Below are 15,890 nucleotides of genomic sequence, written 5' to 3'. Positions count from 1 at the left end.
GCTGATGTAGTGGGGCCCAGGTGGCCATGGGGGGTACCATCCCTAGGCAGGTGGTCTATATGAGAACCAGGGCTATATAAGAAAGGTAGCCTAACATTGCCTGCTGGAAACTAGCATTCCTCTGTACTGTCTGCTTCGAGCTCCTGCCAACCTCTTGCTTTGGCTTTCTTTGAGGATGGACTATAAAGAAGGTGATGAAACAAACCCTTGCTTCCCCAGGTTTCTTCTGGTCTTGTTACTTGTCACAGGAACAGTAAGCAAACTAAAAGACCTTTGATTTGCTCAAAGCCATGGCTGTGAACGGCAGCCCATGTTGCGTTGTTTTCCACTGCTCTTGCCCTTTGCCTGCCCTCAGGGGAAGATGGCAGGGGGCCCTTGCTCCTCTTCCTGCCTCTTCATAAGGAGGTTGCACTATAGTCAGTGTTTCCTGTGTTCATCTTTGTCTGGCCAGAAGAGGGTCCATAACGGCTCAATAAATACATTTTACATTTACGACTTACCCCCTTTTTGTGATTATGAAACTTAGACCTTGTTGTTGTTAAAAACTGGACAATAGAGAACAGTGTGTCTTTCCCAAAACTTATTATCTCAATTTAATATATGGCTGATACATGGTTCAAGTCTCCCAAACTAACAACAGCAACAACAACAACAAACAAACAACGACAGACCCCACAATCTTGTTTTGCATCTGTTTGTATGACAATAAGCTCACCATGAGTTGCTTGAGCTTGGCAGTAATTAAGCATGATTACCACAGGGCAGTTAAAGCTGCTGGCCCTCACAGAGCTGGAGCAGAAAAGAGGAAACACACACACTTCACCCTCACATGTGAACTCTGCAGTAACTTACGAGAACACACCAAACCTCTAAGTCAGTTCAGGTGACATGGCCAAGCTGCTTATTTCAAATTACCTCCTTTCTGGCAGGATAAGAATTGTATTTGAGGAAATCGACTGAAACAGCTTTTCATCTGCCTTGTGGACCCTACTTGAGACCCGAAGCCCAGGAACCAAAGCTGCATCTACTACTCTTCTGTCCAGCTACAGGTGGTCCAGGATTTTTTTTTCCTTTTTTTTTTTTTTTATTAATTTATTCTTGTTACATCTCAATGTTTATCCCATCCCTTGTATCCTCCCATTCCTCCCCCCCCCCCATTTTCCCATTATTCCCCTCCCCTATGACTGTTCTTGAGGGGGATTACCTCCCCCTGTATATTCTCATAGGGTATCAAGTCTCTTCTTGGCTACTTGCTGTCCTTCCTCTGAGTGCCACCAGGTCTCCCCCTCCAGGGGACATGGTCAAATGTGAGGCACCAGGAAACTGGGACAGAGGGGAAGGCATCCTATTAGGACTCTAAATGAGAGACGCATGGGAGAATAGCAAAATAAAAGGATCCAGAGGGTCCTAGAAATCTACAAGTAGAACAATTTGATAGGCAGATTTGGGCCCAGGGGTCCCACTCAAACTAAGGCACCAGCCAAGGACAATACAGGCGGTAAACTTTAAACCCCTTCCCAGGATTTTTTTTTTTATTAACCAATCAGTGATAACTGGGGAGCAACGTTGACACAGCGTTATTCAGTGCACGTGAGAATGCACTCATCTGGACTGCAACCAGATCTTGGGGCCCAGAATTTAGCATCTGAATACATAGAGCACCAGACCAACCCCCAACATTTTCCCATTCTTGTTTAAATTTTAAAAAAGCTCTTTCTCTTGCAATAATAAACTACATACAGTAAGAACAATTATAAAACAATTATGAAAACTATTGTGTAATAATTACATTCACAATGTCCACCCCACTTGTATTAGAAAACTTAGATCGTGCTCTACGATCTACCCTGTCTTGATGAGTTCAGAGTTCTATGCCCAAAGCATTTTTTATCACAGCTCGCATTTAACAACCTAAAAATTCTACTTAGACCCAAAAATATCTTTTAAAAACGTATTTTTAAAAATCCTAAACAACTTAAGCTTACTTGTGAGACTATAACTCTCTAGTCTTCCACCTCATCAGAGACCTGAGAAGGAATAAATATTGCCTGAGTATGTAGGAAGTTCAGAGCAAGCAGCTTTCAAAACATAGAGATGACACGCAAATTTTCTTTGCAACATTTGGACATCATATTCAGCTTTATGGTGCTGTACATGTCGGACTTTTTTGTGTGATATAGCAATTATGAAGGATTGCCTGCCTTGTCTTGGCAAGTTCAGCAACTCCCCTGTGCAGTTTGCCCGAGTTTGGCTAGCATGCTGTCAGTAGTTGAAGGAAGGACAGTTTCTTTCCCAGTGCCTAGCTTGCTGCATTTCAAACAAAGTCTGTGTGGAGGTACTTTAATGCTCATAATCTTCTTTGAAGCAGAAATGGGTGCTGCCAGAAGCAGACATATCTTACTGTCAAAAAGCCTTAAATTAATTAAACATTTTAAAATGCCGTATTCTGTAGATCTCTGAGGTTTTTTCAAGACTATCTATCTATCTATCTATCTATCTATCTATCTATCTATCTATCATCTATCATCTATCTATCTATCTATCTATCTCTCTATCTATCTAATATCTGAATTAGCAAGCATTGCTCATTTCTAGCTAGTCACTATCTGTTCAACCTAGGGAACATAGTTTTTGTAGTTTACTAGACTAGTATCTAACATGACCATGAGTTGGATAGTTTGACTGTTAATTTGCATTACTTAATTGTCCTAAACAATATGTAATAGCAGCTTTTACACATGTTTATTTTTAATTTGTTCACTTTACATCCCAGTTGTAGCCCCCTCCCACGTCTCCTCTGATCCCACCCTTCCCTCCCTCCTCCCCTTGCCCTCAGAAAGGGGGAGGCCTCCTTTCCTATCATCTGACAATGGCCTATCAGGTCTCAGCAGGACAGCCTGCATAAAAAGGACTAGAGTTTTACACTGCATTTGTTAATGAGTTGCATAGGCACAATGCCTTATACAAGAGTTGAAACATATATACATTATAGGTATAAAAATAACTTTAAATTTGTGTCAATATATAATAATATAAATCAAAGTGTACCCTAAATTTGTATCAATATACAATAATCCATATAATATAAAAATAATTGAGAATATTAATAGTACTATAGTTTAAGAGTAGATTCAGTAATCCACTCTTTTATCCAGCTATTCCTATATTCCCCCTTTTCTTATCCTGCCTTTTTCTTTCATTTTCCGTAACGTCATATATGAGAGAAAGAAGGATTGAGGAAAGAAAAATCAAAGATAGAACCCTGAGTCTCAGCTCCTATGCCTTGTTTTCTCCCTGATCAAAACCATAACAATTTGCAAGCAACATCCACCACCCATAGAACAACCAAAACCCACTTACCCCCTTTTGAGAAATTGGGTACCATTCTCTTAAATTTGATTACTGATGTTTTGGGAGCCCAAGGGAAAAAAAGGAATAATATCCAGTCTTTGGAAAGCCAGCTTTAACATTTGTTGTCTGTTCTTTTCTTTGCTATGAAAGTGCAGGCTTATCTGAAGTCTTGACTAGATCAGTCTGTGGTGCTGGACTAGCTAGCTAGCCATTTCTGGATGTGGGTTTTTGTGAACATGGCTACTGAGGCAGCCTGGGATTGGATCGAGCAAGATGCTGGAACAAACATGTCTGCATCTCAGCATCCTTCAGGATGAATCCTGTTAAGACTTCTCCAACTTCATTGGTGCCCAGTCCTTCTGTTTTCTAAACATTTAAACTTTCATAGGTAATATACCTATGTGCAGTGTACACAACTTAGCACAAGATGATTTTCTGCTCTTTGTTTGAGCAGGTGGAAGGCATCTGTCTCTCTTGATAAGTCAATCTGGCTTGTATACCAAACTATAATACCAAATTTTATCTATGCCATATGAAAGGATGGCATGATAAGTCCTAAGGACTCTGTAACCAACAAGATTTATCGGGTTAGACTACAGATGATTTTACCCTGTCAAAAACCTGATATATGAAAAGTAATTCATTTGAAATGGTGTTTATTGCTTAAGAATAGGTGAAATTATTGTACACAACCTGTTCTAGACATGTTAGCTCATGAGTGGTGTGTACTTTAGTTGCTGCTCTTGTGAGCACATTTAAATCTATTTCAGATGTGCTGTAGATTTGGTACAAAGAAGCTAAGACAGCGTGGTTCTGGGATCCTCTTGAGTTCATGTTTCCCAGTACTTGCTGAGGAAAGATACAGGAAAGAGGAGGCAGCAAGCAGGCATTCTTTAAGTCACAAGTGTTGTGTCTTCTGTCCTACCTACCTCAAACCAACTCTAGGCTGGGCCATATTGTTTATTGTTGGTACACAAACGGGAAAATGTTGGCTCACTTCGTGCCAAAGAATGAATGCAGGGAAGAACTTAGTGCCCAGTAGAGGCCAAAACAGGCTCCTGCCCTCGTAGAGGCTGTCACCTAGAGAGGGAGGATGCTATTGGAAATCACGTGTGCTTCGTACAGTACAGAGGAATGAATGGCATGAATTCTCTTTATTGTGCTATATGAACAATGGATATTTATGTCACCTTTTAGGTCATGTATATTAGAGTTTACTAATACATTTGGAGTTCTTTGGTTCTTACCCTTAGACATAAACACTGTCCTGAATTTTGATAAATCTTGTCTTTGATTTTTATATTGCTTTTATCTATCTATCTATCTATCTATCTATCTATCTATCTATCTATCTATCTCCCTACACAATGTAGTCTGTTTGCAATTCACTGAACTTTAATATCAAGTTTTATAATCTTAATGAAATGTAGAAAGGTTTATGCAAAAAGTTATATGTTAACGTATATGCACATAAAATGCGAACTCAAATAAGACAGGGAGTGACCACGTTGCTCCATTAATCAATTAGGATTTCCCTTTCCCATGTAAATGATGCAGAAGTCGGAAAAATGAGTTTCCTTAGGTTATTTCCAACTTAGACAAATATATGTCTAAGTGGCCAATGCAAGTGATCAAATTAAAAGAGCCATGAAGTGATATTTGATTGATTTTCTTCTCTGAACTTCTGTCTCCCTATGCATGATCTCTGGATCCAATAAGCCAGCAGCCATCTGGTTTCTCAACCTATAACCAAGAGTAATTCCCTACCCCTCCTCTTGCTCTCGCACCCTGACCCGTCTTTCCTACACAATTACAATCCACATCCTGTGAGAGTCATTCCTTACTGCCTGTGGTGGCATTGCCATAGCTGTTTCACTGTCTTCTTTCTCTCCCAGAAGCCATTCTCAGCCTGACCACTAGGGTGACGATTCAGAATTATAAATGAGATCATATCTTACTCTAACCTTTCCAGAGCGCTCCATCTCACTGGATGGGAAGTCTTGATTAGAGCAAAGAAGACACAAAGCTCCACGTTGCTGACATTGACTGTGCCTCTGAACTTACCCGTGATGCTTTCTTTCCAGCCACCGCAAGCACACAGCTCCCTTTCTGTGGCATGCGCACTAGCTTTTCCTTCTTCGTCTGGGGCCTGGGGGGTGGGGTGGCGGTGGGGGTGGTGGTGGGAGTCGGGGTGGGTGATGCGGGGAGCAGTGCCCAGTCAGATCTTTGAACGATCTTCCTGTTTGAATCTCACTTCTAGGATACACTCTCTGCCACGATCTTCCGCCTATGCTCTCACTCATTTTATTTTCTGCATAATGCTTTTGTTGTCTGATGTCATTTTCATCATTCTGTTGCTCATTACGTTAATTTTTCTCTTCTCTTTAGAATTAAGACTTCACATGAGCCTGTCTTTTCTCTTTGGTACCATGTTCCTGGCACTCCTTCTAGGGCATGACATTTTAGGTTCTAACTATAATTTGGGGTAATAAGTAAATACAGGCTGAGAAAAACAACAGCAATTTTTGTTTTCTGGGATTAAAGAGTCATGTGCTGTTTAGTGTGAATGCTTTCGGTCTAAACAAAAGGTTTGAGCCTAGGCCGTCATTCCAGCCTAGTTAAAAGAGTTAGCAATCTCTAAATAGCATTTAGAGATGATTTACTATATCCAAGCCCACAACATCCTTCCGTCTCTTACCATATGACGTAGGTAATATTATTCCAAGTCAGTGGCAGTGAAGCTGGAATTTGAATTCGGCAGCCTACCTAGAGAGTCAGGTGGCCCAGGCACTGATCTCTTTTCCTTGATCTCTAAGCATACCGGCGTGCTTTCCGCCAATCCGCACAATGGTAGTGTACTTTGATGTTTTATTATTTTTTTTCCTTAAAAAATATAAGTAAGATAACAATCAGGTAACTGTAAGAACAATTACACATTAATTATGACATGAAAACTTAATAACTATGTAAAGAGTGCAAACATGCATTTTCTATACTCTTAAAAGAGCCTTAAGCACGAAGCAATGCATTTATTGATTGGCAACACATGGACTTTTTGGTAAACATCCAGTTATACTTAGTCTGGATTGGCCCTTCACTATCTTTTCCCTTTAACTTGAAGCTTTTAGGAAGGACATCTGGAAGTGGTTTGAGTTTTACTGTAGTGCCTGTGATGCCAGCCTTTGTCTAGCCTAAGGGCCCAGGGTGAAAAATAGGAAAAGAAAAGGAACCGTGGTTTTCAGAAGGTACAGCATAGGGGAAAGGTCTGGGTGAATGCTCATAAGAAACCGAGGAGGAAAGTGAGGTCTACTGACAGGCTCGTCAGGGTCCCCTGGGTCCACTGGGTCTACTGGGCCAGGAACTAGGACATACAGTTCTTGTATAAGCCAACTGTTTCCTGTACACACATGAATGGTGTCGTGCTGTCTTGAACATCTCTCCACGGAACAGGACATGACCTCACATCCTCTTAAAAAGTATTATTTTTTGTGAACCTGATCATAGTATTTTTTGGCTCAGAAAATTCAGCATAGAATATGAGCTATGGAATTAATAGGAGTAGAATTATTGGAAGTTTGCATGCTAATGCTTTAAGCTGGGAAACACTTGAAATTCTCAGTCCCTAGCATCAAACTTTGACTATGCGTCAAGTGAACAGGAAAGACAAACCAGCATCTTCTGGGACTCATGGTGTCAGGGAGTATGCCAAGGGTTTTATATCATCAATTTACACTTTGATATTTTGAGTAGTCAACAACACATGTTTGAATATATTTTCATTTCCTCTTTAGTTTGGCCCAAGGAGTGAAATTCTGCCTATGACCATTAACTAGTGAACAGTCTACGTTCTCTCTGTCAGACTTATATTATCAATGAGCAAGGCACACTCTGCTGAATGGAAGGGAATTTAAAAATGTTTTCCTTGAAGGATGGAGGAGGCAGACTTTTGTGAATTCTCAAATGTTTGGTAGAAGGAGTCATACAGGAAAATAAGGTTTGGGGTGGCGTGTTGGGGAAAAGCAGCTCATCAAGAAATTAACTGATATGAAACCATGGGACCTGCAAGATGAATAATTCTCAAACATCCACCCGTTTTGGCATTAATTGTTATTCCATTCCATACATGTACATAATGTATTCTGGTCATTTTTGTTCCTATTACCTGCATTCATGCCTTACCCCCATTTCTCACTGAACCAGTTCTTCTCAACAAATACCCTCCTACTTTCATGTCTTTTGTTTGGCTTGTGACCCATTGACTTTAATTAGAGTACCTTGCGTGGGCATGGGTAAAAGCTGTAGTTTCTGGAGCATGGCAACTTACCATTGAGTACACTCCTAGGGAAAGCAACTCAGCATCTCCAAGCTACAAACAGTGTTCTATATTGAGAACAGACAAATTGAACTCACAAGCTATAGAAGGAAGAGTACAGAACAATGAGAAAGAACTTAAGTTTGACTGAAGAGATGACAAAGTGCACATAGCCATGCACAGGAATGTGAGAGTTCTGGGCCACCTTAGTGTGGGGGATGAAGCCTTAATTCATTTCATTTAATTATGAAAGAATTGAATTTCCCTTAAGGCAGAAAGACTTGGGAACACTTAGACAGCAGGCATTTTGGATTATGTATGTAAATAGTTGTCCTTAGAGTACTGCAAGAAAAAAAGCATCACGTGCCCATTAAAGAGAAGTTGATATTGAGAGATAGAGACTGAAAGGCTGTGTCCTATTTCTATCCATTACTGTGGCGCTCACCATTGGGTATCTTTGGTTGGGTAGCCAATGGTGGAATGTATAGTTTTGGATGATGAAAATGAGTAATTTCAATCCTTGACCACAGCAATTGAGTTTCTCATGACTTCTCATTCTCTTTTAACCAAGTCTTATATTGGCTCCTAGTCAGTTTATTAGCAGAGTAGTAGCAACAGCTTGCATGTAGGGCTGGTGCATGCACAACACACACACACACTCGTAAAGAAGCCTTTGGTAAAACAGCTGCAACCAAGAAAAGCCGCAGCTGTGTAGCCACCAGTAATGGAAGACAAGGAGAGGTACACCTGAGTGAAGGAAGGGACGAGAGCAAAGAAAGCCAGTTTGCCAGGTGCTCTCTTAAGTTAGTGCATGTTTCCCTTTAATCCTTAAAGCAAACACCACCTTCACATGGCAGATAAGGCAAGTGAGACTTCAAGATGCTTAGCAAATTGCCAAAGCAGGAACAAGAGTTAGTTTTCTAATACCTATGCCGCACTTAAAATTCCAATCTTATTTACCTCTGGAGTTTGAAAAATGAGAACAGCATGCACTTGGGAACCGGTGTTGTTTTTCCTAATTGTATTCATTTATTTGCTTGTTTCTTTTTTTTTGAAAAAAAAAAAATATTCATTTTACATCCTGGTCATAGGCCCCTCCCTCCTGCCTTCCAGGTGCCACTGTCTCTGCTTGTTTCCCCTTTCCTTCCTCTCCTACTCCTCAGAGAAGGGGAACCCACACACACTCACCCACCTCAGCGTATTAAGTTGCAGCAGGACTGAGTGCATCCTCTTCCCCTGTGGCTTCACAAGGTAGCCTTGCCAAGGTAGCCCTGCCAAGAGAAAGTGGTCAAAAGGCAAGCAACCGAGTCCATGTTAGAGTCAGCCCCTATTGCAATCACTAAGGAACCTATATGAGGGCCAATCTGCCCATTGGTTACATCTGTGTAGGGGGCCTATGTTCAGTCCATACGTGGTCCCTTTTTGGTGATTCACTCTCCACAGGACCTCCCTGAGCCTTGGTTAGTTGGCTTTGTTGGTCTTCTTGTAGAGCTCCTGGCACTGCTAGGTCCTTTTATCCTTTCCTCTACTCTACCACAAGACCAATGTTTGCCTGGGGTCTCTGCATCTGTTTCTATCAGCTGCTATGTGGAGCCACTCAGAGAACAGCTATGCTAGGCTCCTATCTGCAAGCATAGCAGAGTATTGTTAATAGTGTCAGGGGTTGGCTCTCTCCCATGGGGTAGGTCTCAGATTGGGTCAGTCATTGGTTGGACATTTACCCAATCTCTTCTTATTTTTGTCCCTGCACATCTTGTAGGCAGGATAAGTTTTGGGTTGAAGTTTGTGGGTGGGTTGATGTTTCCCTCTTTCCACTAGGAGTCCTGTCTAGTTAGAGGGTGGCCTCTTCAGTCGCCACGACCCCTGCTACTAGGAGTCTCAGCTGGAGTCGAATCCTCCCAGGCACGTACCCTGTAGTAAGTCTCCAGCTTGTCACAGAGATGCCCCCTCCTAAGGTTTCTTTTCTCTCTGCAAGTCCTCCTGACTTCCCCTCCCCCCCCCCCCGTCCCACCTCCCCAAGTCTGATATTGACCCTCATTTCTCTCTGTGCTCTTTTTTAAAAAACCCTTTTCTTTTTTAAACCATATCTTCTATTCATTCTATTTCCACTTCCGAGTGAGATTTAACCATCCTTTCCTGAGTCCTCCTTGTTACTTATCTTATTTTGGATCCGTGAATAGTAGCATGGTTATCCTGTACCATATGGCCGAAATCCACTTATCAGTGAGTACATACCATGTGTGTCTTTCTAGGTCTGGGTTACCTCAGGATAATCTTTCTAGTGTCATCCATTGGCCTACAAATTGTTTCCCTGTTTTTAATAGTTGAGTAGTATTCCATTGTGTAAATATACCACAGTTCCTTTTTCTGGCTTCAGTTGAGGGACATTCAGATTCTGGCTAAAGATGCTATGAACATAGCTGAGCCAATGTACTTCTTGTACAGTGTAAATTTTTTTTTAATGTTTTGGTCTAACTGGATGTCTACATGTAGAAAATGCAAATAAATCCATATCTGTCACCCTGTACAAAACACAACTCTAAGTGGACCAAAGACTTCAACATAAAACCAGACACATTAAATCTCTTAGAAGAGAAAGTGGGGAAGGGCCCTGAACTCATTGGCACAGGAAACAATTTTCTGAACAGAATACCAACAGCTCAGGCTCTAAGATAAAAAATAAATAAATAATAATAAACAATAATAAATAATAAACAGCAGCCTACACATTGTAAAGACCTACCCCATATCTGACAAAGGAAATTTAAACACCAACAAGCAAAATAATCCAATTTAAAAATGTGGTACAGAGTTAAACAGAGAATTCTCAACAGAGGAATGTCAAATGGCCAAGAAGCACTTATAGAAATGCTCAGTGTCCTTAGTCATCAGGGAAATGCAAATCGAAAGGACTCTAAGATTCCATCTTATACCCATCAGAATGGCTAAGATCAAAAATACAAGTGGCAGCACATACTACTGAGGATTGCTGGTGTGAGTGCAAACTTTGTACAGTCTCTCTGCAAATCAACTGGTGCTTTCTCAAAAAAAAATTGGGAATAGCTCTACCTGAAGACCCAGCTATACCACTCCTGGACATATACCCAAAAGATATTTGCTTGTTTCTTATGTGTGTGCTGACACGTGTGGATGTCAGAAAAATAACTGTGGATGCTCTTTCCTTCTGCCACGTGAGTCTTCGTGGTGTTGAACTAGGACTACACGGCTTGGCAACAATGACCTTTCCATGCTAAGGGCCTGGCATGCTTACAAGGATTTTACCTATGGGTTCAGAGGAAAAATAATTGTGTCCTTGGATTTCTCTTGGACTCTCTCTGCTCCTATTGCTCTAGGTCTCTCACCCAAATGACTTATTATAGGAAACCTGAGTTATACCTATTTACAAATTAGTTGTTCATTTGGAGTTTTTATTTTATTTTTTTAGGTGTTTGTTAATACCTAAAAATTGTGGTTACTCAATGATAAGATATGTTGCAAAATTATAAGACATAAAATTCAGTTACTATTCTTTATTTTTTTATCCTTTGGCAATTTCATACATGTATATAATCTATTTTGCTTATTTTCATTGCCTGTTATTCCCTCTTATACCTTAACACCACTCCCACTGACCCTCGCTTTCTCAACAAATCCCCTTATTTCCACACCCTTTGCTTGTGACCCACTGAGGTTAGTTAGGGTTCCTTGCATGAGCACCAGTAGAGGTTGTGTTTTCTGCAGCATGGCACGTTGTGGTCAACTAATAAGTATGCCTAATCAATGCTTATTATTAGGCTAATTGTTATTCGGCAGTATTTTCTAACCAGCTAACAATCAATAAAGACACAGACACCTGAAGTATTTTTAAATGAGCCTTTACCTGGAGCCAGGTGGATATTACCTCTTCAGCTATCCTCCAATAACTCCCAGCCTCCATCCAATTCCATTTGCTTCTAATAACTACTATTTGTGCTATTTCTCATCCACAATCCCCAAATACTTGCTATTGTTGTTCATTTTGGCTATCTCTTTCCATGAGGAACTTCAGAGTTCCTTTTCTGTACCCTCTTTCCTCTAGCCTCACCCTTCCCATTTACCTGTCCAGCTTTTTATTGGTTAAATAGGAATAAGTATTTAGGCACAAAGTCAGCAAGCAGTAATTAGCATCAAGTACATCAGACCAACCTCCAACAATAGCAATTTACCACCAAGGAAGGCAACTCAGCCTCTTCCAGCATCAATTAACTGCCAGTAGCTTCTCACAAGGGGGTGGGGGCTCATCTTCATAAGCCACATCCCATCTGTGGTGAAACCTTGACAAGCATTGCTTCCTAATTGTTCGATGCAACTTGCTCTTCTATCTAAGGGAGAAACTTGTGAAGTAATGGACTTACCAACAAGGCTGCATTATCAGTCTGCGAAGTTAAGGTCTTTCTGCTGAGGGAAAAGGTACAGACAGTGGGTTAGAGCCTACTGGCTACAGCTGTGCATGCTGCACACCACTATACTCCAATGTTTAAAAAAGTAGCCAAAGAAAGTGGTTTCTAAAAGCAGATGTGGAGTCCAACATCTGTCTTAACTACTGACTTGCAGTTACAGAAAAGAGAGATGCCATCTTCAACACATAGAACAAATTCCAGGAAAGCCCTTTATTGTCAAAAAGGGCTTATAAATACTTGGGAGCTTATTCATCACCTTTTCTCCTAGTTTAGGCCACAAGAGAAATTCAAAGAGGAGGAGGAGGAGGAAGTGGATAAAGAAGAGGAAGTAGTAGTAGTAGTAGTAGAAGAAGAAGAAGAAGAAGAAGAAGAAGAAGAAGAAGAAGAAGAAGAAGAAGAAGAAGAAGAAGAAGAAGAAGAATTAGAGTTGTCTGGGAAGTGTCTCGGTGCCCACTGTCTAGTCTTTGAGTTGGTGTAGTAGACTGAATCCCATGCTAATGAATATGAAAGAAGGCAACTGTTAAATATTATTCCACAAGAGAGAAGTCTTTCCTCAGGAGCAGTCTACATAAAGAGTGCAAAAGAAGGCCTGAGGCAATATACTGCTCTCCATGAAAACTGAATGGGTTAAAAAAAAATCTTTAAGATGTGTTGCTATGCTTTTACATTTAATCCACACAGAAAGCATATAGTCACTCTAGTTTTGTTTACTACTAATAATGATGATGATGATGATGAATGGTTTGGGTGTGTTTGAAAGAACCCCTTTTAAGGGTATACAGACCTGTTGAACTGGAATCTATAATAAAGGAGAAACAGCCACACCCAACACAATAAATAAACAAGCAAGCAAGTAAAAGGTAGGAACACCACCACCGCTGAGATGGCTCAGAGGACAAAGGTGGTGATGGGAAGCCTGGTGGCCTGAGTGTGATCTCAGGACCTGTGTAGTTGGAGCAAACAACATACAGATTCCCCAGAGTTGTCCTCTGCTTTCCATATGACCTAGGCGACCTGCTCTCCTTAATAAAGAAATAAATGGAGGGAGGGAAGAAGGGAGGGAGGGAGGGAGAGAGAGAGAGAGAGAGAGAGAGAGAGAGAGAGAGAGAGAGAGAGAGAGAGAGAGAGGAAAATATGCCGGGATTTTTGGATTTTTGCTGGAGCAATTTATATAATCCATTAAAAACAAAACAAAACAAACAAAACTCTTTTCTAACTGCAGTGTTTTAAAATATATTTTTATTAATTTATTCATATTACATCTAAATTGTTATCCCCTCCCTTGTACCCTCCCACTCTTCCCTCCCTTCCATTTTCCCCTTACTCCCCTCCCCTATGACTGTGACTGAGGGGGACGTCTTCCCCTTGTATATGCTCATAGGGTATCAAGTCTCTTCTTAGTAGCCTGCTATCCTTCTTCTGAGTGCCACCAGGTCTCCCCATCCAGGGGACGTGGTCAAATATGAGGCACCAGAGTTCGTGTGAAAGTCAGACCGCACTCTCCACTCAACTGTGGAGAATGTCCTGTCCATTGGCTAGATCTGGGTAGGGGTTCGAAGTTTACTGCACGTATTGTCCTTGGCTCGTGCCATAGTTTGAGCAGGACCCCTGGGCCCAGATCTGCCCATCATAATGTTCTTCTTGTAGGTTTCTAGGACCCTCTGGATCCTTCTATTTCCCCATTCTCCCATGCTTCTCTCATTTAGAGTCCCAATAGGATGTCTTCCTCTCTGTCCCACTTTCTTAAGGTCAACAATTAATAAATGCAGTGTATTTTTGTTGTCCTAAAATATATAGGAACTAACTTCAACAGTCCTACTCTTTCCTGCATGCAGTAGAAATCTCACAAAAACTATAAAAACCACACTGAAGTCACCCTGAGAGGCCGGAAGCAGAGTTTCTATGGTGCACACCCCGCAGGCAGTAAGTTACACAGAAAGAGAGCCTTTGAGGTGAAGGAGCACAATTGCATTAGACCCCTTCAGCTGCTATAACACCACAGGAAAGCCAAGTGCCAGGAGCGTCCCCACAGCTCCAGGCTTGAAGGCTGTTCTGTGTACCAGGCCTTCAAACCTGAGCCTCCTTCAGCTTGTAGGGCATCTTCAGGCCGGGACTCCAGACTTATGGACAGGCTTGAACTCCAGGTAGTTTGTGTACTAGTTTCCCCTCTGGCTACAGATGGCCCCTGAGGACTGCCAGGCTGACTCCTAGAATCCCAGCAATCAGGTTAGCACTCTTAGACTCAGTTCCCAGGATGGCTCCTATGGGTTTTGGGTACTGCCTGACCGTTGCTAAGAGCCTTTGTAGACTCAGAAGCCAAACTTCTACCTGTGAACTGAACCTCCCACTCTCCCCTGGCAACATCCTGACTTGGGGATTTAGTCTCTGAGGGTATCTGACTGGCAAACTGACTCCTATGGTCCCAAGTTCTAGGCTGGATCCCATGCTGCTTTAGTCTTAATGGTCAGCTCAGTAGCGTGCTGGCTGCATAGATTCAGATTCTAGGCCTGCCCTTAGACCAAACTGACCCAGTATCTGCAGCTCTGGAATAATTGCAGGACAATATTGGCTCCATAGAGCAAACCTCAAGTTACCTTGGCCCCAGGAAGGGACCTATGCCCACGGCCACTAAGCCATGCTAACCCTTATGGATAAATGGTCTAGCTGTGTTCACAACTGAGCCAGGACATGTACCCCCCCAGAGCTTCAGGATCAGGCCATAACAAGCAGTAATTTTGACTTAAGCATTAGGCAGGCATCATAGATGTAGAGACTAGGTTTGGCTCCATGCCAGGCTGGTTCCAAAGCCCCATTCAACAACTGACTCCTATAACTCCATATTACAATATTTCAGGTCTATCTTAGTAGGACCCAGAAGCTAGCCCCATTTATAAAGATGGTCCTCTGGCCAATATCTGTGTGCGCAATTTTTTTTTTTTATCAGATGGTCTTTTGTAGAAATATCTTCCCATTGCTTCTTAACTAGCTGGGCATTTCACTGCACAGCTGTTGAAGTCATGAAGGTAGCAGCCGTCCACATTGCAGCCCATGGCACTTTGCAGTACCCAGGACCTCCTTAATAGTTCTAGAAAGCTCTCTGATTAAAGAGCAGTGTCACATCTGCTGAACAATGTTGACTGTCTCATCAAAAGTGATGTGTCCACTGTGTTTAATGTTCCCCTGCTTCTTTCTGTCTTTTGGTGACTCTTTGAGGGCTTTGATGATCGGGGCAAAGGCAGAGGGCATCCCCTCAATCTGGGCCTATCTGTTCTGCATGGTCAGTTTTGCTGTAATCCTGAGACCTTTCGAGTCTCTAGTAGCCCTGGCAATGTCATCAACAACCTCTTCTGGAGACAGACCCAGAGGACTGATCTTAGGGGGCCAATGCGGGTGTGATATCATCCTTGCCTCCAGTGCACCTCAAGTACATGACTTTAATCTTATTGGAGTCAAACTTGAGTGGCATGGTGGAGGAGGCCAGTGTCAGATGAACCTGGATTCAGGATGACCAAATAACCTGGCATTGTAGCCTCCTTCAAACTGAAAGCTGAAAAGTGTGTGCACTGTCTTCAACCTCTAATACAGCATAGTAGAACACAAGTTCCAGTTTGTTCCCAGTGTCTTCAGGTACCAGATCAGTTGCAATAAGTTTGATGCCAGCCCCAGCATTTAGCTAAGCCCTAGCTAGGCTTCAGACCAGTCCTTGTGGTATAAGGCTTCATGGGATCCTGGGTCCTAGGGACCATCCTACCCTTGTAGATGGCATTGCCTGATCAGACTTTGTGGAC

General features: G+C 41.9%; 1 pseudogene; it reads right to left on the bottom strand.

The window, feature by feature from the left end:
• Positions 1-15,080: 15,080 nt before the first annotated feature.
• On the bottom strand, positions 15,081-15,658 carry LOC127196144 (60S ribosomal protein L12-like; annotated as a pseudogene).
• Between the last annotated feature and the right edge of the window lie 232 nt (positions 15,659-15,890).

Source organism: Acomys russatus, chromosome 12 (assembly GCF_903995435.1).
Source record: "Acomys russatus chromosome 12, mAcoRus1.1, whole genome shotgun sequence".
Taxonomy (NCBI): domain Eukaryota; kingdom Metazoa; phylum Chordata; class Mammalia; order Rodentia; family Muridae; genus Acomys; species Acomys russatus.
The sequence above is the reverse complement of the archived record's forward strand: the minus strand, read 5'-3'. Positions and strand labels throughout refer to the sequence as shown.